The sequence below is a fragment of the Dermacentor silvarum genome, chromosome 11 (assembly GCF_013339745.2).
Source record: "Dermacentor silvarum isolate Dsil-2018 chromosome 11, BIME_Dsil_1.4, whole genome shotgun sequence".
Classification (NCBI taxonomy): Eukaryota; Metazoa; Arthropoda; class Arachnida; order Ixodida; family Ixodidae; genus Dermacentor; species Dermacentor silvarum.
In genome coordinates, this window is record NC_051164.1 from 118,667,958 (window position 1) to 118,695,669 (window position 27,712).

Here is a 27,712-nt window from a genome sequence, read left to right on the forward strand (position 1 = left end):
GACGCGCAGTCGGTCGCTGCGAACCCGTGCGATCGCTGAATTGAGGATTCATTCTGTTATGCTCATTCTGTTATGCTCCAGTTATTTATACAGACAGCATACTATAAGGACATATATCACATAGTCTGTTATCAGCGATTGCCTACCTTTCATGCAATGGGCGTTCACTGTACGTATTCGGTAACGAGATAGCGCCTGTAAACTATTCTGCGCTTTCTGTTTGCCCAAGATCATTATTTTCACAGTAAGAAACGTCCCTTGTTTGGAGAGTACTTACAGAAATGACCAGGAGGGCTCCCGCGTGGTTCCATTATTGCGCTCCGACAGCCAAACCTACGAGGAGCGTGCCGCGTTATTCCTCATTCTACGCAAGCGAGGCCCTTGGGACTCGCTAGCGTAGAACAGACGGGGACTCCGTAAGTCCTCGCCCCCAATATAGCTCCGCCTCGCCGAGGCGAGGAGACACACTTTGCATCGTGAGTTTGCGCCGAGAATATGGCTCGTCCGAAGAAGATCGTCACGCCCGAAGAAGAGGAGGAGCGGCGCGAAAAGCTCCGCGCTGCCACTCGAGAGCGACTCCGAAGACTTCGCACCGATCCAGAGTTTCCCCAGCACCGTCACCTAAAGCCTAGGAAAGCCAAGCTTGTAGAAAGACCAAGTTAAAGCTATTGAAAAGTTAAAGCTAGCGAAGGGCCACCAGCTTCGCTGTTTGCTCAGACTTCGCACCACTAGTGTGAAGCTGCCCCCATTTTTTATTTATTAATCATATCGTATAAGGATACGACAAACAACGACACCAAGAAATAACCGAGTTTGAAATGCAAGAAATGTAGCACATGACACCGCTTCAGTCCGACACAGCCGTAGGGAAACGCCCGCGAAAACCAGTGAGGGCATCACCCCAAGGCTCGCGGCCCCGCGCCTCGCGGTATCGCCGATCCTGCTGGAGCCCATATTTCGCGGGCTAATCCTCGGCTGTCTCCGCAATATAGCGAGCTGTTTAGAGTGCCTTATATGCTCCTTCAAATCGTCAGAATCCATCGACGATGATGGTCAAAACGATTAGAATGAGCGAACGTTTTCCTTGGAATGTCCGACCTTCGATCAACCATGTACGCTGGACGAATATACTTTGGGTGCGGCATTTGTGGCGTCATTCAATTATACACTACATGTGTGAAAAAAATTCAGAGCCCTTCTCCTGTCAAGAAAATGGGGGTAAGTGAAGCTTGGGGCAAGACGATGCTGTCGCAGGCGTTCCGCTTCGTTTTCCCTAAACTAAGGGTCGGCGGCTCTTCGGCGACGTTTGGCCTCAACATCGCGCTCCTGCAACTCGGTGTCAGCGGCTCTTCGCTGACGTTTCGCCTGGGCTTCGTCAGCCCTCACGCTAGAATCGGCACGTAGACAATGAGCCCTTTCCCTAGCGAGTTCGCGGCGCCGTCGCTCTAATGCAGCCTGTTCCTCGGCGGAACGCACCACGCGAGGCCTTCCCATCCGAGCGCCGAAACTGATCTGACGCGAGGGAAGCCCGGCGGAGCGCGCGCCAACCCACTTTCTTACCCTTTCACTCCCCGCGACACACCAAACGACCCTGATTATTTGCGCGTGTCACGTGATCCGGCCATGCACATCGTACAGATGGTAAACCGGAAGAGCTGAAACGTGCGGCCCCGGTATGAGCCACACGTGATTTCTTTCTTTCCTTCCGTATTTCTTTCTTCCTTCTTTCTTTCTTGTCCCTGCCTCATACCCACATTGGATATGCGGGTATGCTCCAGCCTTGATTTTACTATCTTTAATCGGCCTGGATTTGATCCCGTGAACTCGCGCTGCTGAGCACGAGTTCGCGGGATCGAATCCCGGCCGCATTTCGATGGAGGCGAAATGCAAAAACGCCCGTGTGCTTGCGCTATAGTGCACGTTAAGGAACCCCAGGTGGTCAAAATTAATCCGGAGCCCTCCACTACGGCGTGCCTCATAATGAGAACTGGTTTTGGCACGTAAAACTCCAGAAAGAAGAACATGTAGGTCACGAAAGAGCCGCCTACGTCTTGATGCTCTGATGGTCGTTTTGTTAACTTGGTAGGCTCCCAGCACACTGCTTCGCATAACATGGATTCCCACAGGGCGTGGGATCTGCCGGCTTTTTTCTTTTCGGGCTTTTTATTTGCAGCCCGTCGCGGCAGGCTCACGTGCACGCTCGCGCGAGCAAACGCCGTTGGCGTGCAGCGAAGCAGAGACCGTGGAGTGGTAAATTTTCGCGACCTAAGCTGTTGCATAGCTTCCACAGCGTTGAAGCGTAGTATAGGCACCTCACCGGAAGCACCACAGAGTCTCTATTTATATTAGACGAACGCTCCTGTCCAACTTGGCGATCTGCATTGCCCGTGCAGCCGACGTTTGAACACTCGTCCCGCAGGGCAGTGCAAAGGACGGCGCGTATTCCCCCTAGCCAACTCGTGGTGGTCAACACTGCTGCCCCACTTGTTCGGCAGCGAAACGCGAATATTCTCGGCCGAGCCCCTGATCTGCTCCCGAATCAAGCGGTAGGCGACACTCGCCAAAGTACCCGTGGCACACGCCAGGAGTCATCGGTGCGCACAGCTTGGCGAATCTACGAACCGACGTAGTAGGCGCTCGGGAAGTCGCCGAGTGCTCTCATCTGCATTCGTCGCTGCGCGTCCAAGCATGGCGCGGCTGCTGTGCGCAGGCGCCTTTTTGTTTGTTTGTTGTTGTTTTTTCGTTTGTCGCGTTTGTTTTCTTTAGCCTTCATTTTCGTCTTTCTGCGTTTTCTGTTCGAGCCACAACGAAGCGAGCTTGTCTCTTCTCTTTCCATTCTTTGTTTACTTTATCTGGTGCTCCATTCTTCGCAGGTGCTTGGAGTGCACTTTCTCCTTTTTGCGTTTTCCTTGGTGACGGTTGTGAGACGAAGCGTGGGTGCTGTTTAAAAGCCCGGCGCTCACCTCTTGAAAGGCCAGTGTCCACTTCAGACCTGGTCGGATGCGCGCCTTCAAGATGAGCTTAGCTGCCTAACTTTCTAGCGTGTCCCGTCGAGCGCTGTCGAAGCACTTCTCAAAAAGGGGTGAGTCCTTCTTTGTAAGTTCTAGAACGTGACCACAGATGCGAAATTAGTATTCATACATTGTCATAAAAGCTTTCTGATTTTATTTACTCATCAGCTTGGATTTCTCCGAGCTGTCTTCAGTGAGTGCAACTTATGATTCCTAACAATTATTTAATAAGAAAATTAAGCGGAACCTCCCTGAACGGCAACTGAACAAGATATGCGTAGGATTATGTGGCGCTCGGCGAAGTGCAGATTGTGTTGTGCGTGGCAGTGATGTGTGAGTGTTATGCGGATGTAGTGTGCGTGTTATTTATTTATGCGAGAGGAGTATACGAGCAGCGAGATAAGCATATTTACATTGTTGAACATAGCTTTGCCTCGGTTTAACGAATCCTCTCGTCTTGGGTCCCCTTTAGCGCCTTCCATCATCTCTGGTGGGGTGTTTACCAGCGCATCCCATACTGCTTGTTATCCCTTTTAATATAGGTGTAGGCACTTCTGGCCTACGTTTAACACCTCTTTCCGTAAGACGCATGAGGAACAGCGATAGCGGACGGGCTCGTAGAACGCGTCTATTGTTATCGCGGACAATCGGTCGTTTTTCACTGTACTCCAAATGGCAGCTATTAACCGCGCTCACAATGGGCTTAACTTGCGCATTCTCGCCCTGTATTGGGAAAGGGATTTTCTGGCTTCACCTGGAATTTTTCACTGAATTGCCGTATAATACTACGCATTAAAAACTGCCGCAGTTTCACAGGTGCAGCATCTATTGCGATAGCAAATTATTATACAGCTATACGAAGTAAGGATAGTAGTTTTACTGGCCATATTAACTTGGAAACATTCGCTTACTAACTAAATTAACAAGCATGGCGTCACGCGCGCACGTGCAAACACATCTCACTCGATGACTGCGGACACTCGCTGTCAAAACGCTGGCGTGAACAAGAGCGGCTTCGGCAGCGAGTGAATTCGTGCTGCCTCTCGCTTCACCGAGAACTAGGCGGCGAGAACACAGCGCACACGAAGCCATCAGCGCCTAGACTGTGCGCCCACCGTAGATCGCTTTCAAATTAAGGCCCAGCCGCGCCATATGCAGTCGCCGCCAGAGTAGAACGCCCTCCTCCTGCCTTGCGCGCCATCGAAGACTTCCTCCCGGCATTCCTCCCTTGCTGCGCGCGCGAGATCGATCCACCGTCCTTCCCAGCCTATACCCTCCACCCACAGCATAGGGCGCGCGGCCACGATGTTATCGCTGTTGGACTTTATACGGAACACCACGGCGACGCCGAAGGCGGGAATGCGCTTCAATTAAATGTCCATATAATTGCTGTCACAATAAAACGTGGCGTAAGTATTACGGCGGAAGCTCACTAGGTAGTCTTAAACGATGGACCGCGTGCTGAGAAAAGTGTCATTCAATCGTAGCAAAAGAGAGCTTTTTCATCATACACTGTAAACAACGTGGCAGTAAATGACAGGACATATCTTGGCAGCCCAATTCCCAAGCATTTAACCGTCAAAATGACGTCCTGGGCATACACCACGACGTACTGCAACACGGCAGCCAATTGAATATCACTTTCTTTTTTTATGTGGTATTCTCATCTTCCCTCCTCGTTGTTCACTGTAAAAGCAACGCTTTGCCGGAATGACGCAGATGGCTTGTCAAAAATGATAAAATAATTGAAGTGGCTGCTAGTCCTTACAGTGTAGATCAGACCATTATATTGCTCCGTTTAGGCAAAGATGCAAATGCTAGCTCCCGCGCAAAAAGAAGAAAATTTATTCCGGTATAGTGTAATGCAATATGGTGGACAGTATTATCTGGATCTTAGTGTATGTGGCTAGTTTTGGATGGATAACATAAAAGTCAGCGTAAAATACAATCCAGCTTTTTTACTGATGAAACAATATATTTGCAAGTTTTCTAATGAAGGCGAGAAATTTCATTCCAGATTTTTGTACCCACATATGATAGGGAACGTTTACCGTATACAGTATGAGTTTTCGGCAAGTTGAAATTTTTAAGTTCAGCCTGCATATTATCCTTTGTCGGCGTGAGAAATATTGATGAAAGCTTTGGCTTGTTAGTGATTAGTATTCTGTGTTTTCGTATAGCTGTGTTATAGTCCCGAGCTTGGATAAGTGGCATTATATTTAACTGTGCAGACGGCGCATCCTTCGGGGAATCACTCTCGTGGCACGTTTCTGAATTTAGGTGAGACCCCATGATTCTGTACGATATGTTAAATGGCAGTAAAGCGTGCTGAGCGGAGAGGACGGAAATGTTCGCGCGCCTTTAATTAAGGTATAACTACCAAAAACTATTTTTAGTTACTTATTCAATATGCATGTGATGCGCAGTGTAGTGACGAGTGAGGACGTATACCTTGGAGCCTTTTTTAGTTTAAAACAAGTGTTTTGCAGCTCACTTTCAGCATATCTTCTGCTTCGTGTAGTGGCTGTTTTTGAATTATTGGAGCTGTTTTGTCCGCGTATAAGATAAAATGAGAAAATATGAGTGATCTAGGACTATCGTTCACGAAGAGAACGGCAAGAGAACGGTATGGGGCCCTGTACCGACCCCTGCGGTACGTCCGTTCTCACTGTCTTTAGTGAAGATACGCCGAGTGCGAAGTAGTTTTTCTTAAGTGCTTGGTTTTCCATCCATCCATTGGTTTATGATTTCTGTTAAGGGGCTTCCGGTACTTGCAACAGAGTAACCAATTAGAAAACCGCGTTGTGTGTGTGAAAGTATGCGGCATTTCTAAAGATAGCTTGTGACGTGCTTTTCAATCAGTTTTTCGAAGAGCGTAATAATGCAGGATCGTTTTTGGACAATAGTTTGCCAAGTCATTTGGGTTATCTTCTTTGCGTATTGCAACCACTCTTCCGATTTTCAGGCGGTCAGGTTACGTACCCGATAAAAATTATTCGTTGAACAAGTTTGTAAGAACTAGGCTTAAGGTGTCGATGTTGTTTTTGAATAAGCTTACATGTATCCCATCGTGAACCATGGCCTTATTTGACTGCATAAGCTTTACAGTATCCATGATTACCGCTCTTGGTATTTATGAGAAAACAAATGTGTTAATTTTAGGAGGAGGTAAAACTGAAACAAACTCTGTATCATGGGCACAATATTTGCATGGCGTGGTGGTGCCTGCATTAAAAAAGTAGTCAGGCAAGATCTGCGTCAGTAGTGCTTAATGAGTCGCTATATATTGCTGTTTTGTTGACTTTGTGACATAATTCAGTATTCGCGAAATTTCTTTAGAACTTGCTTTGGCTTTTATAATTATTGTACAACTATAATATTCCTTGTTACGCTTACGCATTAAAGAAAGAGAGAGGTTGCACGCTGGTCTTATAATGAGAACGGTATAATGATCACTGCCTCTGTTTTGTTTCACATTATTGAGCGAATGCTGTTTTTGTTTAATCGCTAAGAGTATCGTGTATTGTGTAACAGTATTGTCATCCAGGGACAGATGGGAATCGAGAACTTCCTGGTTTTACGTGAGCTTGCATTTTGTTTAACACAGCTGGGAAGTAATAGATTAGAGAATTTATCATGTGCTTGGCTGGCTGACGGCGTGATTAATCTCACAGAAGTTAATTTTGTCTAAACGTTCCCTAGTTTTGAGGCATGCCCACCTTTCTGCCAAGCAATTCGCCTGAATGGAATGTTGGAGTACATGGATATAAGGCCGGGAAATGGTGCGTGGTACTTTCAGGAATGACTCCCGATATAACACTATTTTTAAAAAAGTATATAGTCAACTATAGAAGACGTGGTTACCGTGACTCTTGTAGGGTTATAGCAGGGTCCTTCAATACTTGAGAAAAGTATTGAAGGACCCTGGTTATAATAATGTGGTTCTGAAAGACATAGCCTGGTATGAAGTTTTGATATTTAATACTGTTATGATCGTCAACGGTAATATCAAAATATCCACATAAAAATTATGCGAATCCCATGCACTGTGGGAATCAATGTAAGCGAAGCTTTGTATGCTGTTTGCTTTGATTGACGATAATTAGCGGTGATGTTGGGGGCGAATGTGCAATTTCGTGAGCGTTTAGTCCAATACGAGAGTGGCGAGTTGATGTTAAACGTTACCTTGCATGCACCACTTCGTCTGCGTAGTCCACAGATCACACAGGGAGACGAGCTTGCTTGAGGCGTTGCTGCGCGTTGTAGTTCATAATGTCTGAGAGGGATGAGCAGTATCATTGCCTCACATGACATATCGCATTAACTTGAATTATGGGGTTGTACATAATTCAATTAATTATTATAATTGTTTGCATATATTTTTGTATTCGCGGTCTGCACAAAGTTTCGCGGCGTAACGAAGACGCTTCGGGCCTCGACGCTGAGAGCGCGCTTTGGAGCCATTTTGCTGGCGCGTGTATACGTGCTCCTTCTGCGTACGTTGTTGAGACGCCGAGTGGTCTCTTCAGGCTGGGGATGATTGTGATGTTTACACTATCACAGCCCAGCACCTGCATTTTTGTCGCATAGGAAACGAAGCACAGCAAGTGTCATACGCACAAACTCTGAAACGCTGCCGTGCCGGCAGGGATGCGCGAAGACCAGTGCTATCTGGTGGTGTTGCAAGAAACCCAGCATTGCGTGCGAACAAGACTTAGAGTTACTGTATATGGCTCCCGCAGCTTCGGAAGCCATATACAGTAACTCTAGCATGGACGGATGGATGGATGCTATCAGCGTCCCCGTTGAAACGGGGTGGTGGGTTGCGCCGCCAAGCTCTTGTTATTATTTTGCCAAATGCCCTACCTTCATTTTTGAGAACACACAGCTACAAAGAATTCCAAGCATCAAACTTTTTGAACCATTACTGGGAACTCTGTTTCTGTACATTTGCGTTGTTCGAGATCTCCCTACGTTTCTGCCACCAAACTTTCGACCACCTCTTACTAATCTCTATAGCGGACATGTTTACTTTCCCCCTGCTATCCCTGAACCCAAGCGCTTCAAGGAGGTCAGAGGAGCCTAGACTGGCAGCTGGATAGATTTCTTCACGTTCCAATAAAACATGTTCTGTCGTTTCCCCAGCTTTACCGCAGCAAGCACATGCGCTTTATAACTACGCGTTCTAAGGCATCTTGATCTCGCTTCGAAAAGTAAGGAGTTACCCTTGAGTTATAATAAATTGTTTCTTTCCTGATTTCGTTTTTTCCCTTGAGATAGTCATAGCAGGTTTCTCTTCCATTGCCGCCACCCATGACATTGTCTCAGCCTCTCTCACTTTGCGTTTGACGTTCTTTGTTGCCGTGTTGCTGACCATACAGGTCACATACTTGCTGGTAAGCTTCCTAGTTATTTTCGTCCACTGTGAGTCAATGTTTTGCCTGTACAAATACCTGAAAACCCTCTTGCACCCCATCCACTTTCTTCCATATTCCTCAGTCGTTCTTCAAAATCAATTTTGCTCTGAGCCTCCCTTACTTCAAAATTTGTCCATCCCATATCACCCTGCACAGCTTCATTAGTAGTCTTCCCGCGGGCGCCCAATGCGAGGCGTTCCACTGACCTTTGGTTGCCCTCGAGTCCCTGACTTCAAGCAAACAACAGATGTTAGCCAAATGTTAGCCCTGGAACCATTACACTTTTCTGCATACCCCGGAGCACCTATTGTATCCCCATAGCGTTCTGTGCTTCATTATGGCCGCAGTTCGCTTCACTTGTGCTATTATTGGTTTTTCCTGTGCCTCTGGATATCTATCGCCTTCGTTTGTCCATACACACAGGTATTCGTATTCTTTTACCCGAGGCTCTGTATCAACACTGTCTGTTCACTGTTTTCATTGAATAGCAAGACCAGGAGGCGAGCGCCATCCGGTGCTGTTGACCATCACAACAGCACAGCAGCATCACAGCAGCAGCAGTGCCGGAAAAGTCGGCAAACAAAGCTTAGCTTTAAAATCACCTTATGACATGTGTTTCCAAAATTCGCGATGGCACTTTCGAGTTTTACCATGAATGGCTGTAGTTTTTAGTCGGGTATATCACGCCACTTATAAGCTTGTGTTCCAGTCCCTCAAAAAGCAGCCCGAAATCGCCAGTTCTCGTCTCCATATGCATTAATTTTCTTATATTATTGCGATAGCAATTGTATGGACACTCCAGGCGAATTTCCGCCGTCGCCGGGATGTCCCGTTGGCAGGTTGGCGCGTTTCCTCCGGTAGACTACGTTCACATTTGGCCTTGAAGCAGGCGGAAACGGAAAAATCTTTCAAAAATCCGCCCGCCTATAGGCGGCAGAACAGGCGGAAAAACAGGCGGCGAGCCAAATCGGTCTCGGACCCATTTTTTCGCTCTGGCGAAGTGGAAACGCAACGGAAAGTCGTTCCGCTCGACCGGAAGCTGCATTAGCATGTAAACATCCGGTCGTAAAATCGAACATCGCACCAAAAGTGTAGGCTGCAATGCTGATCGACGCGATCATAAACCACCCCTTGCTCTACGACGAGATGGTACTAAAACGTACTGTCAGCAATGCTCGCGATAGTATTCAACGTCGCGCGACCGGAGGTGCGGCAACGAAGCCTTGGCATGACCCAACTTCTCGCACTTTTGCAAAGCCAGGCCAACCCACCACCGCCGTTTCCGAGGTGTCCGCGTCTGCCGTTTATTCATTGTCGATTTCTAGAAAACAAGTAGGCACAAGTATAAAAACCATTTCTTCTTCCACTTCTATGGCACACAATAGTTAGGCAGATTCCTCGTTGTCGCTCCGTAATTCTCCTCGGACGTGCACGGTATGTTGCAAAAGTCGCGGGTTGCTTTTAGGGGCGAAGCTCCTTAGGGTGTGGGTCTGTCCCTCCTCTGTAGTATGTAGTAGTAGTAGTAGTCGTCGTAGTAGGTAGCCGCGTCTACTTTTATGAGAAAAAAAATCCGAAAGTTGTGTCCGTAGCGGAATCGAACCAGGGACCCCTCGCTTCCGAACGCGCGGCGCAAACCACTACGGCCACGAAGCTTTTTTTTCTTTTTTTTTCTTTATTGCAGTGGTATAACAGTCAACCACGTAGTGACAAATTCATAATTTTAGAACTGTTTCATGTGTAACAAGCCTTCCATACGGGGCACCCAATCGGGTACACACTTTTTCACTTTTTCCATTTCGAGAAATGAAATGAGAGACTCGCGAAAGTACTCTATTGCAGGGCGAGCATCAACGTCTGCATGGCGAACAGCCATGCGTGACGTCCAAATACTATGCAGAGCCATTAACATAGTAATATCATATGGAAAACCATCCTCGTTATCAACCATTAGGTACCTTATTCCCTGTGCATCCAAAGGGAAATCCTTCTTTAAGGTCCTTTGCAGGACATCCCAGAAGAACACGCCATCCCATCATTCCAGGAACACGTGTTCAATCGTTTCAGGTTTCCGGCACAAGAAACAGTGGTCACCCCACGGGACGAAGAATCCTTTATCAGAAAGCCAAGTCTTAACTGGCAAAACGCCTGCATGTAATTTAAAGAAGAAGGTTTTCACCCCAGGACGCACAGGCATGCTTTTTACACGTTTCAGCACCTTGCGCCACTTTCCGCCCGAGAAATGAGTCCGGTACAGTGGAATTGGGAGAACAATATCACATAAATCATTATACAATTTTTTACGAGACACTGCGCTTAAATATTCAATCGAGAAACGGGCCTCCAGGAAGCGGCACGACTCAACAACCTCTTTAAGGTAACCCTGTAGTCGACCTTCCATTTTATTGGAAGAGATGTCAAAGTTGGGCAAATCACTGACCAGTCGTACTTGGCAAACTGTGCGCAGGAAAGGATCCTGAACATCTCGAAGGTACAAAAAACGATTTACAAGCTGTCTCAGAAATAAATGCGATAAGCTCAAGCCGCCATCACGAACACGCCGAAAAAGGTTCGTCCGACTTCTTCGTTCCCATGTCGATCGGCAAAAACTCGATGAAGTCTCTGCACATTCACTCGAGAACAGTAGAGCACTTGTAACATATACCACAATTTACCAATGAAAAACAAACTGCAAACCGTTGCACGAGCAAAGATTGATAAATCTCTGCCCTTCCATTTCGCGGCTTTTTCTCGGATTTCTTCTGTCTGTCTCCACCAATAGGGATCGCTGTCGGTGTAATTTTCTAAGGGTACGCCTAAATACTTCACCGGGGTTGTTACCCACTGCACATTTAGGAAAAACTGTGGCGTTAGATCCCAATCGTCATGCCAAAAACCAATACATTTTCCCCAATTGACTGCACTGCCGCTTACCTGACAAAAACGTTTTACAATGGTAATAACCTCCGCTATACTTCCGAGATTTGAACAAAAACACCTATATCGTCTGCATAGGCCAGAACGCGTACTTCAGGTGCATGTAGCCTGAAGCCACTAATTGTACTGCGGTTTATAATACTTAGGCAAAAGCTTTCAATAAACATGCAAAAAAGGAGAGGGGAAATAGGACAACCTTGGCGAACTGAGCGACGCACTTGGATGAGATTTCCAACTTCTTTGTTAACAATGAGCCTAGTACTACAACCACTGTACGCCATACGAACAGCTTCAGTTAATACTGTGCCAACATTTGCATGTTCTATGACAGTTATAAGTAAGTCATGTGGCACGCGGTCAAAGGCCTTCTCAAAATCAATCTGGAGCATCGCAACTGCACCCTTCATGACGTCACAACACTCTAATACACACCTCGCTTTGTGAATGTTGGTAAAGATGCTTCTGCCCTTTATTCCACATGTTTGATGCGGGCCCACTATTTCTTTTATTACGCTTTGCAACCTTCTCGCCACTATTTTCATAAAAATTTTGTAATCAACATTTGTCAGACTGATAGGACGATAGGCCTAAGTTTGATAGAATCGTTCGTTTTCGGAATAAAAATGGTATGGGAAGTGAGAAATGAAGGAGGCAGAGATTTAAACTCAAAAGCCTCATTGAATAAGCGCCCCAATATCGGAGATATTTCTCGCGTGAAGGTCTTATACAAAGCCGCACTTAGCCCGTCAGGGCCAGGGGACTTCCCGGGATTTAGGTCTTCGATTGCTTTCTCTACCTCTCCTACCGAGATTGAAAGTTGCAATCTATCCTTTGTTTCGTCATCTAATTGTGGCATAAACGCCAAAAATTCACTTTTGAAGTGGTCGATATCTACCGTACCTAAAGAAAACAGTGTACTGTAATACTCGTAAAAGGCTTTCTCAATCTCGTCTTTAGCACTTGTCAAGGCACCCTTGTATGTTATTTCTGCAATTATATTAAGTTGCGCGTAACTTTTTTCCGTCCCTAGTGCGCGCTTTGTAGGCCTTTCGGCCATTACCGTGTTCTCTGCTCTCGCTCTTATGATTGCACCCCGAAATCTTTCCATGTCTAACAACTCCAATTTTTCTTTCACCACACGGATATCTCCCCTAAAGGTGCCAGGCGTTAGACACTCTTCTTTGACAAGAGTTTGCAAGTTTGAACGTAACAGTCTCTCGTGAATACGTTCTTCATGTTTAAGTATGCTGCTTCTTTCTACAGCTCTCATTTAAATTTTTTGCTTAAATGTTTCCCATTTCGGCCCAGCTTCTGAATTACTGTCACGGTACAGTTCTTGTATGCCCTCATGTACAAAAGTTTTGAAAACATCGTCATCAAGTAGTTTATTATTAATTTTCCATGAATCCCAGATAAATTTTCCCTTTCTTTTTTGCTGCAAATGCTAAACATCACGAGGCAATGGTCAGTGAAGGAGAGGGGTGTTACGCAATAATCCTTACACAGAGGCACAATATCCAGCGACACATATGCACGATCTAAGCGTGCGTGACTAGAACCTTGAAAATGCGTGAATTTGACATTATGCCCACTTGTGATGCATTCTCCCACATCTTCCAGAGTGAAATCGTTGATGATATCCAATAATTTTATCGTGCTAGTCTCACGGTGCGGCGTAGTACTCGTTTTGTCTCGTGCTGAGCATACACAATTAAAATCGCCGATAAGGATCAGTATACGATCAGTGTTACAATACTCAGTAATGCGGCCGAAATAATCTAGACGCTGTGCAAAACAAAACACGCGCCATTCATTGCCGGCAAAAACAAAGTCACAAACTACAAAGCGGCCCGATGGACAGCTTATAACAGACTGTATAACAATCCCTAAGCAACTACGCACCAATAATACACACCCTCCTGACGTCCCCACCGCATGACTGACGCACACACTATAATGCGCCGAGAACGGGCGTAACATGCCGTCGGTCTGGTCCTCGCCTTGAACTTTAGTTTCCGGCACTGCGATTATGTCCAATTCTTGTTCCATCGCAATACGATACAACTGATTTTGCCTTCTTTTAGTCGCTAATCCTCGTACATTAATTGTTCCTACGCGCAGGGACATTTCCAACGACACAATTTTCCTGCCGGACGAGACCGCCGGCAAGACGCCCTCACTTCCCATCTCGACGCTTTGTGCAGTCGCCATAGTGGCGTCTAAGAGTTCACCTCTTTGCCGCCCCTTGTTAGGGACGACGCGCGCGTCCGAACGGCGCTGCGAGGTTTCTTCTTCACCCCATTCGCTTCCAGCGAAGCTTCGACCTGTCTCAGACGCTGCTCCTGCGACACCGCACTCACGTCGTCATGGCGACGCTTTGCCGGGGCAATTGCCGGGGTTGTCTCCGCGTCCATATTTCCCAGAGCACTTTCGTCGACCGCTGGCTTTATGCTTGCTGCCTGCTGCGTTTGAGAGACGCTGGTCGCGTCCGAGGACTCTCTCGTGGGGCCCTCATCCTGGAGCACCGGACCAACGCCAACCGCGTTCGTTGTAGAAGTCTCTTGGTGCTCACCGACGCTGGACACCGTCATGGCCGGCTTCTGCAGCCCCGAGACGCGGACTTCCTTGTCAGCTCCCTGATCGGTTCCGCTCTTGTCGGCTGTCGCAGGTGCGGCAGCTTGCTCTGCCTCTTGCTCGTCCATGACAAGCTCGCTTTGGTCTACAACCGTAGATCTGCCCACGGCTTTGGCGTAGCTGCGAGTACATGCATCCTGTCCATGGCCAAACGCATGACATTCGGCGCACTTCGGTACCCTGCAATCACGCCGTATATGACCCGTGTGCTTGCAACGAAGGCAAAGAAGGGCTCGTCCTGGCGCCACAATGAGCACTGTACCGTTGCCCAGGCGCATCTGGTGCGGTATGTTGTCCAGTGCGATACCCTCTTTCAAAAACAATCGCACAAACTTTGTCAGAGAGTCAGCACATTCGAAGCCCTCCGCTTTCCACCTGTCATTGGTCACCTCCTTCACTTCGCCGTATTCACTGAATGCCCTCCGAATGTTATCGCTCGTGACATCCAAAGCCACCCAATGCAACTTCAGACGCACCTCTTGCCTGTTGGGGTCGATGACGACCAACCCTCCTGCTTCTATAAGCTTCTTTTTCGCTTCATCCGTCCGCAGGTTAACGAGCCAGACGTGGGACATCTGGTAGGCACCTATTACAGCAACGTCCTTGATGACGCCGGCGTCTTGTAGGGGCTTTCGAAAGTCTTCGATGCGGTATGGACGACCTGAGATGTCGCAGTGCAGCATGACTGCACGCTTCATAACTTCACCTGATGAAACATTGGGCAAAATAATCCTGTAGTCTTTGGGCACGGAAAACGACGGGCTACCACGGCCGTTGACGACCGCTGTCGCAGCTCGCTCGGAGCCAACCATCCTGCGTCCGCACGCGTCGGTGACCGGGAGCAGAATGACTACGCCACGAAGCGCACATGGACATACGCACCACGATGGCAATAAATGTCCCAACATTAACGAAAGACTGCGCGTTTCTAACGCGTTTGTGCTAGCGCGTTACGGCCCGTGTAAGAAGCTGGTGTAAGACGCTGTGGCCTCTCCGCCTTACCCCCCCCCCCCCTCCCGTATTCATAAACGCTGATGGCGTCGGCAAACGCGGTGCACGTTCCGGCATGTGTAAACGGCTGCGTAAGACGCTGTGGCCTCTCCCCCTTACTAGAGAGTACTGCACGTTTCTAACGCGTTTGTGCTAGCGTCCCCTTAAGCGGGAGATGGTGCAATTATAATGAAGGGCGCTGTTATAAAATAGGAATGACGTCACATATGGCGCGTGTCACTGGTGGAAGTCAATCGTTTGATTTAGTGCGGCGAGACTGGGCGAATTACACGGAAGATTCACGGCTTACCGATGATTCCCTCCGGAGCTTCGCCCACTCATCATCATTCACCCCGTGGATATGCGGTGTTTTTTTTACTGTGATAGCAATTATATGGACACTCAAAAGCAGATTTCTGCCGTCGGCGTCGCCGTCGCCGTCGGCGTCGCCGTCGCCGTCGCCGTCGCCGTGAGGTTCCGTATGACGTCATTTGGAGATGAAATCGTCGCCGCGCGCCGCCGAACGCTGTATGTGCGAGTGAAAGGGCGCGAGGGACGCGCGCTTTCACAGGGAGTGAACGCACGGCGGAGAACAAACGCGCGTTCTGCGCCGTGCTCGCTTAAGGGCTGCAGAAGTAGGCGTCTCTTTTCTCCTTTACAATGACCATATATGTAGAGCAAACGCGCCTTCTTTTTAATCGTTGCGGGGTGCTTTTCTCGTCGCGACGATAGATTGGGAGCGTACGTCTCACGTAGGTCGCGCAGGCTTCGGCGAGCTCGAACACAAGAGCCAGCCCGGGTTTTAGCTTTGGTGTCCTGGAGGCGCCGCCAGTAATACGAAATAATGAAATGTTATTACAACCTGTAAATAAACGCTATTAAAGAAAAAAGTCGCAGTTTCACCCGAAAGGCGAAGCATCAATTGCGATAGCAACTTAGTAGAGAGCTATACGTAGTAAGGATAGTAGTTTTATCAGCTGTATAAACTTGGACATGCAGCAGCACCAGCAACCCGCAGAATTGTTGTCGACGCCGTTGCCGTTTTGCCCGCGTTCGCACCGAACGCGCGCGGCGTTGGTGACTGTTGCCAGGGCCTCTGGGTACAGTGTACTTCTAGTACACTGTACTCTGGGGGCGGCTCGGAGGTTTTCGACGAGATCAGAACGGGAAACTCGTCGAGCAGCGTCGGAAGTCTTTAACACCTTCTCGACTCGCAACGTTTTTATATAAATACGCATTTGGTGCCGCAGCAAAACGTCGCCTTCCCTCCCTCCCATCCCCCCACGGGCTTTCGCGCGACGGAAGAAGTCGCCTTTGCTCTCTCTCTCTCTCTCTCTCTCTCTCTCTATATATATATATATATATATATATATATATATATATATCTGGTGATTGTAAAGGAAGAAAGAGACGCTTAATTCTGCAGCCCGTCAGGGAGCACGGCGCAGAACGCGCGTTTGCGATAGCAATTATAAGGACACTCAAAAGCAGATTTCTGCCGTCGGCGTCGCCGTCGCCGTGAGGTTCCGTATGACGTCAATGGAGATGAAATCGTCGATGATGATGATGATGATGATGATGATATCAAATCGTCGACGCGCGCCGAACGCTGTATGTGCGAGTGAAAGGGCGCGAGGGGCGCGCGCTTTCACGGGGAGTGAACGCACGGCGGAGAACAAACGCGCGTTCTGCGCCGTGCTCGCTTAAGGGCTGCAGAAGTAGGCGTCTCTTTCCTCCTTTACAATCACCATATATGTAGGGCAAACGCGCCTTCTTACGACGCGCCAGAGGCCGTGAAGGAGGGGGAGGGGGAGGGAAGGGAGGCGACGTTTAGCTGCGGCCACGGAGCAAGAAACCTTTCTCCGTGGCTGCGGCATAAAGTGCCTATTTATATCAGAGGCTCCGGCAACAGTCACCAACGCCGCACGCATTTTGAGCGAACGCGGGCAAAACGCCGACGGCGTCGACAATAGTTCTGCGTGTTGCCGGTGCTGCTGCATGTCCAAGTTTATACAGCTGATAAAGCTAATATCATTACTCCGTACAGCTCTCTACAAATTTGCTATCGCAATTGAAGCTTCGCCTTTCAGGTGAAACTGCGACAACTTTTTCTCCGCCGTGCGTTCGCTCCCCGTGAAAGCGCGCGTCCCTCGCGCCCTTTCACTCGCACATACAGCGTCCGGCGCGCGGCGACGATTTCATCGCCGTTGACGTCATACGGAACCTCACGGCGACGCCGATGGCAGAAATCCTCTTTGAGCGTCCATATAATTGCTATCGCAATAATATAATCACGCCTAGGCACCAACCTGTGACTAAGCGCTACCGTACCCGTGTGAGGAGAACTACGGGACGCCAACGAGAAATTTACCCAAGGTCGCAGACACGCGAAGTTGGGCGAAATTAGAGTGTACGCGAAATGATCACTTTTGATGACGGGTGGGTCAATACCGCTCGAAATGGTGCGATAATGAGCGCCACCACGCCGACAAACGTACGATGGATGTGGACGAAAGCGGCAGCGGCAGCCGCCCCGGTTGCAAAAGAAATGTGAACTTGGACATGCGCGGAAAAGATTTCCCGGCCGCTTTGGCCTTTCCGCCCGCTTGCCGCTTCCCAAGTGTGAACGTAGCCGTTACGGGGGCGGCGGCGAATTGCGCGGCTGAGCACGACCGCGCGCGCCCTCACGTAAAGGTTGTGTGTACAAAGGCTATACGCTCGCAAGGGCTGTGTTCTCCCGCGCCTCCTTCGCGTTGAATTCAGTCGCCGCTGCGGCCGCTCTTCGTCGCGCCAGTGTTGTCGTAGCGAGTGTTCGCGGTCATCGAGTGAGATCTGATCATGTTTGTCCGAGCGCGCGTGGCACCATGCTTGATTACGTAATTAGTAAGCGAATGTTGAGTACAATTTCAGTTGTTTGTACGAATTTATACGACCATTGAACTACGAGCCTTGCTTTGTGTTTTGTCTAATACTTTGCTATCGCAATCAATGCTTCCTTTTTGCGGACAAAACTGCGACTTTTTTTTTCCCCCGACGACAGGTATCACCACTTCTAGATTCAGCCATTCTTGGGAGGGACAGAATGTTGTAATTAGGCATGTTTATAGATCCGCTTTCTTTAACCAAGTTTCTGACAGGGATATGATGTTATATCAACAGTTAAGCCGCGCCAATAAAGCTAATAATGAACCATGATTCATGTGCAAGCTTCTGATGTTACAACACAGGATACGCAGTTGGTTTAAACCCGAACAGGCTTGTTCGTGATGCGAAATACACTATTCTAGCGTCAGATGTCCCATGGGCGACTCAGTCACGCAATATTGGCGAGGTTAAAAGTCCAGATTTACATCGTGCGATGTTAACCATTTCCGCCTTCTCTCTCCTTCAGTTCTTTCATCGCCGGTCTTAGGAAAGGCAACCGCTGCAAGCCCACAGTGCGCAGTAACGATGACCGGCGTGCACGTCCTGTCTGGCCGTCGTGTTCGCGCAGGCACTCGAGATCCTCGCATCTTCCTCTGCTGTGATAACCAAGTATGTCGCCGAACGGACCTCTATTTTAGCGTGATTACGAAAACGGGAGTAAAACAAAACGTGCCTTTGTTACTACCTCGAGTGCTTCGGGGACATAAGATACCTAGCACTTCCCGCTGACTGCCGTAAAATACGAGGGTGCACGTCGTAAAGTATTTACTCGCGCATTTTCTGGTTTCTAACCGCTTCCAACATAACCGTTTGCAGCCGACACACTTCATGGCCCCTCGGCAACTAGCGCGTTAAACCCGATCACGGCTCACGTACACGGGGTGGCATCCTAGCCTTCTAAGCTGCTGTAATGGGTACTTTCTTGAAATAAATAAATAAATAAATAAATAAATAAATAAATAAATAAATAAATAAATAAATAAATAAATAAATAAATAAATAAATAAATAAATAAACGAACGAACGAGGGAGGGAGGGAGGGAGGGAGGGAGGGAGGGAGCGAGCGAGCGAGCGAACGAGCGTACGAACCAACAGGAAGGGATAGAAATTGCTGATCACTACACTACAAGAATAAAATTGGGCTGGAGTGCATACTGCAGGCATTACGAAAGCCTGACTGGGAGCTTACCACTGTCGTTGAAAATAAAAGTGCACAATCATTGCATTCTACCGGTGCTAACATATGGGGCAGATACCTGGAGGTTAACAAAGAAGCTCGAGAACAAGTTAAGGGCCGCACAAAGAGCGATGGAATGAAAAATCTTAGCATTAACGTTAAGAGACAGTAGGAGAGCGGTGTGGATCAGAGAACAAACGGGCATAGCCGATATTGTAGTTGAGATTAAGCGGAAGAAATGAAGCTGGACAGGCCATGTAATGTGTAGGGTGGATCACCGGTGGACCATTAGGGTTAAAGAATGGATACCAAGAGAAGGGAAGCGCAGTCGAGGTCGGCAGAAAACCAGATGGGGTGATGAAGTTAGGAAATTTGCAGGCGCAAGTTGGAATACGCTAGCGCAAGGACAGGGGTAATTGGAGATCGCAGGGAGAGGCCTTGGTCCTGCAGTGGACATAAAATATAGGCTGATGATGATGAGGATGATGACACTACAATGCCTAACGCAGTGTCAGTATCTCACGCAGTCTGTTGACACGTGAACGGCGATCAGTAGTGGCGGAGTAAAAGGCCAAGGACAAAGTGAAAACGAGGTTCTCGGCTGTAGCACAAGGAGTTATTTCTGCGCAGCCAGCAAGCGGGTCTGCCCACGTACATTTTTCAGAAACGCTGCGCTGGGCAAGCAAGTATTCCGAATGTTGTATACGATATACTCCCGTCGAGTTACAACTGTTAAGACCTGCGATGACAACCGTGAATACGCTACTGAGAAGCGAGAGCAGAGGTGCCTAACAAGACCTTCGATTACGAGTTGACAACCGCGAAGCAAGCGAGAGCCGAGGGGAGCCCCTAATGACACCGTCCGAGCAATTGTGAATACCTAGCGTGCCCCCGGCCCGACAGTGGCACCCTCTCCACGGCAGTGCCTGACTCGCGCCCTTTTACTGTGTTTCTTCACTTAATCTCTCTTTCCACTTTCCTTTCCCCACTCTAGTCATTTACTACTGCAAATAAACCAGTCTCGAAACGGATCCCAAAGAGTGAACTTCTTCCTTCGTGGCTCCTGCGCGCACGGCCGACGCCGTCCAGCTAAGTTACCGCGCAGCAAAAGTGAGCAGTCGTTCAAAGGCGACAGTGATTAGATTCAGTCCATCGGCGCGAGTATTCATCACAACAACTTCACCGTTATGCATTCTCAGCGAACTGTTGTGAAACCGAATTTTTGAACCACTGCGGTGCTACCTTTCTGCAGCACGATGACGGCGTTGGCTGGAGAGCGGCTGCTTGCCATAAATAGTAATAGCAGTAACTAACGTATATAACCCGCCGTGGTTGCTCAGTGGCTATGGTGTGGCTATGGCTGAGCACAAGGTCGCGAGATCGAATCCCGGCCACAGCGGCCGCATTTCTATGGGGGTCAAAATGCGAAAATACCCGTGTACTTAGATTTAGGTGCAAGTTAAAGAACCACAGGTGGTCCAAATTTCCGGAGTCCCCCACTACGGCGTGCCTCATAATCAGATTGTGGTTTTGGAACGTAAAGAGAGAGAGAGAAGAACTTTATTTATTTCCGGCAGATTACTGGGCTGGGTTCCCACCTAGGAGCCAGCGGAGAGACCGTGTCTCCCGGCAGCTTCCTCTGCCTGCTGGATAGCCCACAGTTGCTGGTCCAGGCCTGAACTGAGCAGCGCAGTCCCCCAACGCGCCCGAAGGCCCTCATTGGAGGCCGCGACCCCAGTATTGCTGATTAATGCTGGGCATGCCCATAGGATGTGATCTAGTGTGGCTCTGGTGTTACAATACTGGAATAGATTGGTTGTATATATTTCGGGGTATATATGGTTCATGATGACAGGGTTCGTGTATGTTCGTGTTTGTAGCTGCCGCCATTGAACAGACTGGGCCCGATTGAGCTTGGGGTGAGGCGGTGGATACTCACGCCTTTGCATTCGGTAATGTTGAGTAATGTCACAGAATTTAGTGAGCCGATCGTCCCATTCCCACACCACCGCGGAGGTGTCCGTTCGGGTGGCTGCTTCTTCGAACGCGGCTCGGAACGTGAGACCTTGAACCACGTTGTGCGCCACCTCGTTTGGACTGAACTCCGGTTGATCAAGAGGTGTGTGGGCTGGGATCCAGAGAATTTGTATGCATTTGTCTGCCTCATAAGTTTTGCCTGTATTAAGGATCCGCAATGCCTCAGGGGAGATTCTGCCGTTGGCGTAGTTTCGAACGGCCGTTTGAGAGTCGCTGATGATATACGAGGCATTGGTGTGAGCTATCGCTAGCGCGATAGCCACTTCCTCCGCCGTTTCTACGTGTCTTGTGGCGATTGATGCGCTTGCTTTGCATTGGTGTGTGTGGTCTACGACCGCAGCTACGAAGCGGTGACGGTCCCGATAGCGTGCTGCATCGACAAAGACCGCTTCCTCGTTGTGACCAAAAATGTCACAGTTTCGCCCTAAGGGCGAAGCAATGAATGCGATAGCAACACAGCAATGTCATACGATGTAAGGTGAGCGGCTTTGGTAGCAATATAAATTGTAGTAAACATGAGCTGATTAAGTAAGCAGGTGTGCTGCGGCGTAAGTAGACCGACATGAAGAGAGACTCGATGACCACGAGAAGACGCGTGTGAAACGGTGGTGTTGATGAGAAGCTCTTCCCGTGGGCAGCGCGTGCGAAGGGACACACCTGTAGCGCTGCACTGCCGATCCGGGCAGCATTACATGTGTAGCGTGCGTTGGAAAATGTGACCCGACTATTACTAACTGAATGAACAAGCGTGGTGTGAGCGCGCACAAACAAACATGAATAGATCACACTGAATGACTGCAGACAACGACTGTCAAAACGCTGGTAGCAAGCCCATACGCTGCAGCGGGCGAAGGTACGTGCGGTCTATCGCTTCAACAGAAACTGAGCGGCGAATGCACCGTGCATAAAGGTCAGAGCCGTGTGGAGATAAGAGACGGTGCGGTCGAGCGACGAGCGCAGTTGTTGGCAGAGTAGAAGTGCGCCCCCCCCCCCTTCTCCCTCCGGCGCTGGCTTTCCGCTTCCTTGCTTGCGCGTGGGAGATTGAGTGCGTTCGCTCTCCGTGATAGCGCGCGTCCCCGCACGCTTCCGCTGTGGCATACGGCGCGCGGCGAAGATTTTATCTATACGGAACCTCACGGCGACGGCGACGACGACGGCGACGCCGACGGCAGAAATCCGGTTGAAGTGTCCATATAATTGCTATCGCAATAAAATCTTAGTCATAGCTTTGGCTCTACTGACGCGTCTGCCCTCGTTGTGTTCGGGGTGCATGTTCTTGGGTATCGGTGGAACTGTGAGTTTAGTTCGGATATCGCGTGGTATGTCATGTTTGTCGCCGTGTTGGGTGTGGTAAGAGATGCCGAGATTCTCGAGTATCTGGCGGCCTGGCTTAGTCTTGGCCAATCGCTCGTATTGTGATATTTGTTGTGCCTCGATAAGCTCTGCACGTAAAACCCCATAATTTAATTTTTAACTAACATATGTAGGTGTAAGGACGCCATAAGAAAGTCGCAGTTTCGCCCGAAAGGCGAAGCAGCGATTGCGATAGCAAATTATTAGACAGCAATACGAAGTAAGAATAGTCGTTTTATCGGCCGTATCCACTTATAAACATTCGCTTACTAACTTATCATACATGGTGTCACGCGCGTACAGGCAAACATGAACACATCTCACTTGATGACTCGCTGGCGTGAAGGAAGCAGCAGCGAGCGCCCTTCGTGCTGCCTCGGCGAGAACACGGCGCACACTCGGCACGTCTACACCCACCGCAGATCGCTTTCCAGATAGGGCGTACGCGGCCGCGCCATATGCAGCAGACCTTGCACGCGCTTTCCTCCCTCGCGCGCGCGAGGTCGAGCCACGTCCTCCTCAGCCTACCCTCGCAAGCTATCACTCGCGCTCGCAGCTTGGGGCGCGCGTCCACGATGTTATCGCAGTTCAACTTTATACGGAACATCGCGGCGACTGCGACGCAGACAACGACAGAGGAAATGCGCCCGGAGTGCCCGTATAATTGCTATTTCAATAATAATAATCTACTTGCAAGAGCGCATTGACCTGATAAAAGCATTTCAAGTATGTGTCTAGCTCTTAATTCGCAACTAGCTTTGCTTACATGTACAGAGGTGGGAAGCCTTGTCTAGCGCCGTCTAACGTCAGTCGCTGGGTTCGAGATAGATGTCCACTGCGCATACGCGGCAGAAAGAGTCGAGTGCCTGCTCACCGCTTCCTTGTTCCAGTTTCCACCTTGTGCGTTCGCTTCCCTACGCTAGGGAAGCGAACCTATAAGGTGGAACCTATAAGCGAACCTATATAGGTGGTTTCGCTAGGGAAGCGAAACCACCGATATGTGGCTTTAATATGACGTTGCCACGGCGGCCAGTGTATCGCCGAGCCGCCATGTTGTACGTGTGTGACGAGGCGGACAAGCAAGCAAGCGCGAGTAATGGCGGGCGACCGCTTGTATTTGCAGAGCTGCCCAAGTTCGCCATTCTGCACGAATACTATATATTAGAGGACGCTTAAGCTTCGCCTGTAAGAGTGGAACGCGAGAGCATTCAAAGATCCCTGGCTGCTTATCAGGCTTCCCGGCAAATGCCGCTTTCTTTTTCCTCAAACTTCACCTGCGCGCGCGGCTGCTGAGAAGGCGAGCGCCATCTGGATCGTGTTTCTGCAAGGAACCCACCGTGGCGCGCCGCTGTATGAATTGTAGAAATGCTGGAAAAGAGGTTTGTGTTTGAGTTTCCGCGTAAGAAAATTATGTTTTCTCGTATTTCAAATTACAATGCGACGCTATCGCGTCTGTAGGTTGTGGTTAAACCGTGCTTTATGATTTTGCTGAGGCATTTAACAAAAGAGATATTTCTGAGATATTTAACAAAATGAGAGCATGTGCAAGGACTTCAAGTGCGTGTTAATAAGACCATTGGTAGGAATACATTTATGGGGATTCCGCAGAGGTGAACAAACCGGGTTTTATTCCGTTTGATATTAGATTTATTAGAATTATTATTATATTTATTAGATTTATTATGATATTTGAAGACTTGTAAGGCATATAGGCCCCGAGTAGTCTGTGTTTCACGAGTGGAGGTATTACCACGGAGTCAAGCTTCGTAGAATACTTTGTACGCGACCAGGTACTTCACAGTTCTTTCGCTTCGGCACTGCTGGATGCAGCACCGAATGTCCAATCTGTCCCGTGTCCCGTCTTCGCTGCCGACACGCCGAGCGCTGCGTGCGAGGCGCTTATTCCGAGCTGCAGTGACGGTTATCTGCGACATTAACAACGCGTCCGTGTTCACTGCAGCCTGTCATACAAAATCGGCAAACACCCGCGAAACTAAACTTTGGGCTCACGTTTATATAACACAGTTTGAATACGCCAGAGGACATTGCAGATCTATCTGGCTCGCAGGGCATACTAAATTAGACATAATAAATGTCGCGGCTAAGCGAATAACCAACACGAGATCACGCGTGATCTTTAGTGGAGGCTAATCTGATAGACGGCCCATAACTTACTAATATTAGTGCTTTGTTTTCTACACTGGGATTACTTTTTAGGGGCGAAGCTCCTTAGGGTGTGTGTCTGTCCCTCCTCTGTAGTATGTAGTAGTAGTAGGTAGCCACGTCTACTTTTATGAAAAAAAAGTTGTCGCAGTTTCACCTGAAAGGCGAAGCATCAATTGCGATAGCAAATTTGAAGAGAGCTATACGGAGTAATGATAGCAGCTTTATCAGCTGTATAAACTTGGACATGCAGCAGCACCGGCAACACGCAGAACTGTTGTCGACGCCGCTGGCGTTTTGCCCGCGTTCGCTCAAAATGCGTGCGGCGTTGGTGAGTGTTGCCGGAGCCTCTGATATAAATAGGCACTTGGTGCCGCAGCTAAACGTCGCCTCCCTTCCCTGCCCCTCCCCCCCCCTCCCCCACAGCCTTTCGCGCGTCGGAAGAAGGTACGTTTACTCTACATATATGGTGATTGTAGAGGAGGAAAGAGACGCCTACTTCTGCAGCCCTTAAGGGAGCACAGCGCAGAACGCGCGTTTCTTCTCCGCCGTGCGTTCACTCCCCGTGAAAGCGCGCGTCCCTAGCGCTCTTTCACTCGCACATACAGCGTTCGGCGGCGCGCGGCGACGATTTCATCTCCATTGACGTCATACGGAACCTCACGGCGACGGCGACGGCGACGCCGACGGCAGAAATCTGCTTTTGAGTGTCCATATAATTGCTATCGCAATAAAAAAATTCCGAAAGTTGTGTCCGTAGCGCGGAATCGAAACAGGGACCCCTCGCTTCCGAACGCGCGGCGCTAACCACTACGCCACGAAGCGCACATGGACACACGCACCACGATGACAATAAATACCCAACATTAACGAAAGACTGCGCGTTTCTAACGCGTTTGTGCTAGCGCGTTACGGCCCGTGTAAGAAGCTGGTGTAAGACGCTGTGGCCTCTCCGCCTTAACCCCGTATTCATAAACGCTCCTCGACTTGAACTTGACTTGCCACCGCCTTGGGCAGCGCGCTCGAAACGCGTTGAAGGCGGTAGCAAGTCAAGTTCAAGTCGAGGAGCGTTTATGAATACGGGGGTTATACTCTCTCAGCAGTCATGTGATGGCGTCGGCAAACGCGGTGCACGTTCCGGCATGTGTAAACGGCTGCGTAAGACGCTGTGGCCTCTCCCCCTTACTAGAGAGTACTGCACGTTTCTAACGCGTATGTGCTAGCTTCCCCTTAAGCGGGAGATGGTGCAATTTTAATGAAGGGCGCTGTTATAAAATAGGAATGACGTCACATATGGCGCGTGTCATTGGTGGAAGTCAATCGTTCGATTTAGTGCGGCGAGACTGGGCGAATTACACGGAAGATTCACGGTTTACCGATGATTCCCTCCGGATCTTCGCCCACTCATCATCATTCACCCCGTGGATATGCGGTTTTTTTTTTTTTTACGAGTTGAAATCGCGGTCGTATGGTCTTTGTGTATATATTATACTGGCGACGTTTCGCTGCGGCACCAAATGCGTATTTTTATAATAACGTTGCGAGGCAAGAAGGTGGTAAAAAAAATGTCACAGTTTCGCCCTAAGGGCGAAGCAATGAATGCGATAGCAACACAGCAATGTCATACGAAGTAAGGTGAGCGGCTTTGGTAGCAACAACACGCAGAACTGTTGTCGACGCCATCGGCGTTTTGCCCGCGTTAGCTCAAAATGCGTGCGGCGTTGGTGACTGTTGCTGGAGCCTCTGATATAAATAGGCACTTGGTGCCGCAGCTAAACGTCGCCTCCCTTCCCTCCCCCTCCCCCACGGCCTCTCGCGCGTCCGAAGAAGGCGCGTTTGCTCTACATATATGGTGATTGTAAAGGAGAAAAGAGACGCCTACTTCTGCAGCCCTTAAGCGAGCACGGCGCAGAACGCGCGTTTGTTCTCCGCCGTGCGTTCACTCCCCGTGAAAGACGCGCCCCTCGCGCCCTTTCACTCGCACATACAGCGTTCGGCGCGCGGCGACGATTTCATCTCCAAATGACGTCATACGGAACCTCACGGCGACGGCGACGGCGACGCCGACGGCGACGGCGACGCCGACGGCAGAAATCTGCTTTTGAGTGTCCATATAATTGCTATCGCAATAAAACTTCCGACGCTGCTCGACGAGTTACCCGTTCTGATCTCGTCGAAAACCCCCGAGCCGCCCCCAGAGGCCTTGGCAACAGTCACCAACGCCGCGCGCGTTCGGTGCGTACGCGGGCAAAACGCCGACGGCGTCGACAACCGTTCTGCGCGTTGCTGGTGCTGCTGTATGTCCAAGTTTATACAGCTGATAAAACTACTATCCTACTCCGTATAGCTCTCTGCTAAGTTGCTATCGCAAGTGATGCTTCGCCTTTCGGGTGAAACTGTGACATTCTTTCATGTCCTTGCCTGCCTCTTCGCAGTGTGCCCACTACTGTAGGGGGCAATACATATATATATTTTTTCTTCTTTCTGGGGTATTGCGGAGACTCACTTTGAAACCGCCGGAGAGAGAAACGCGCCAGCAGCAGCGGGCAAATTGACCTTCGCGCTGTCTCGCGTCTCGCTTCAACGCGAAGTAAACGTCGAAAGCACAGCGCATACCAAGCTACCGGCACTCGGCGCATGCACTTTGTCGCCATCGCAGATCGCTTGGAAGATCAAGCCCGCGCGGGCGCGCACTTCGCCCACATCTCAGATCGCCTTCAAGATACGGCGCCCGCGCGGTCGCGCTGTGAGGAGCAGCCGGCGGAGCAGCCCCCTCCATCTCCGTCGCCTCGCACGCGAAAGAAGAACGCGCGCTTCCGGCCTTCCTTTTAAAGACAATAGTCTTTCTTGGGCTACCTAAATGCGAAAAACTTTTATCGCCGCTGGACTTTATAAGGAACCGCACGGCGACGGCGACGCCGACGGCAGAAATGAGCTTGGTGTGTCAATATAATTGCTATCGCAATAATAGAGCCTACACAATACGCTTAATAGGAGAATTAAGTGCATAATGCTCGCGCGAAAGGTTTCGTGGGGAAATCTTTATGACTAACGAGTTCGCGCTGCCAATC